This window comes from Thalassophryne amazonica, chromosome 6 (assembly GCF_902500255.1).
Source record: "Thalassophryne amazonica chromosome 6, fThaAma1.1, whole genome shotgun sequence".
Classification (NCBI taxonomy): domain Eukaryota; kingdom Metazoa; phylum Chordata; class Actinopteri; order Batrachoidiformes; family Batrachoididae; genus Thalassophryne; species Thalassophryne amazonica.
Genome location: NC_047108.1, coordinates 81,518,965 through 81,520,364, shown reverse-complemented (window position 1 = coordinate 81,520,364; position 1,400 = coordinate 81,518,965).

Below are 1,400 nucleotides of genomic sequence, written 5' to 3'. Positions count from 1 at the left end.
GCCCCAGAAATCAGGCTCGGTGATTTATACCTGTGTGTACAAGACGTGCGGAGGGAAGAAACAACAACTCGCTGCTTTGATGGATGGCTGCTGTGCAAGTGTGTAAAAGTGAGGCCAATAAAAGTCAGATACATCAGTTGAAGGTCTGGTTATGTTCAGCTGTCCTAGTTGGGACAAGAGGGTAAAAATGTCCTGCAGTGGCGTGCTGTTTCTCAACAATTTCTTATTGTGGGGTTGGCACCACCTTCAGATGTCTGGTTAGTTGGTTTGTTTTTTCAGATGCCACATCTTCAGCCCTTTGGATGACGTTTGGTTTCAAGCAGTGGTGGACACAGTTCACCTCTTCGTCTGACTTCTTTTTTTTTCATTGAAGGATTAGCTTTTCAGCTAATTTAGAAAATAATTACCAGACCAATTACCTTACACTAAAATTAGTTCTAACTTTAAGTCTGCAAACATTAAAAAAAAAAAAAAAAGCTTTCCTGGTCAAAATCCATTGCAAACCTTACAATCATACTTTTTTTTGTGTGTTGGAGCTGATAAATGCATCCAAAAAGCAAAATTGACCCCACTTGAAGGTATAAAGCATCACTTTGATGAGCAGGAGGTCAAGCCAGAGTAAATTCAAATGAGAAAAAAATACGCTTGCATGACTGTAACTTCAATTGACAGACTAAACCTTTTTGGCAATCTCCATGTTCAACATATTTAATTTTCAGGTCTCATCTTTTTCAGGCAACCTTAAATATGTGCTAAATGTGTTTGTGGTTTAATGTTATCACAGTTAACTTTTCAGTTACAGATTAGCAAGTATTGAACCTATAGCATTTAGGTTAGATGCTTACACGTAGCTTCCTTTTAAGGCAGTCAACGCGTAGACTGAGGCTAACCTTTGTTCATGCTGGAAATCATAGCGGTGCTATGTCATACCGACAGTGATCGTGCAAGATGTTTTGCGTGCATCTGTGCTATGATGAAACGTAAGTCTGTTTGCACACCCAGTCCACAGGGAGAGCTTCTTGTCTGTAATTATTGTGGCTAAATGATATTACGGTTTCTCACCTAGCTCTATGGAGAGCCCCCACCCCCAAATAAACTTCTTGACGGTGTCCCCTCTTCCTTTCTTCGTTCTCCCCCCTCGATCAGGTTTTTGCTCCTGGCAGATACAGAAGAGACATTAGCTGTGAGAGAACTAACGAGATACTCCAGCGCTTCTGGGCAGGAAGGAAGTGGAGCTGAAAACACGACAGCGAGAAGTCTTTCTTGTCTATTTGGTGGCGGAGCTAAAAGGGGAGAAGGGTGGGCCAAGGTGGGGAATAGGAAGAAAGGGGGAAGAGCGAAAAGAAGTGAACACATTGAATAAAAATTTCATAAAGTTCAGCTTGTGGGTTCTTTGATGC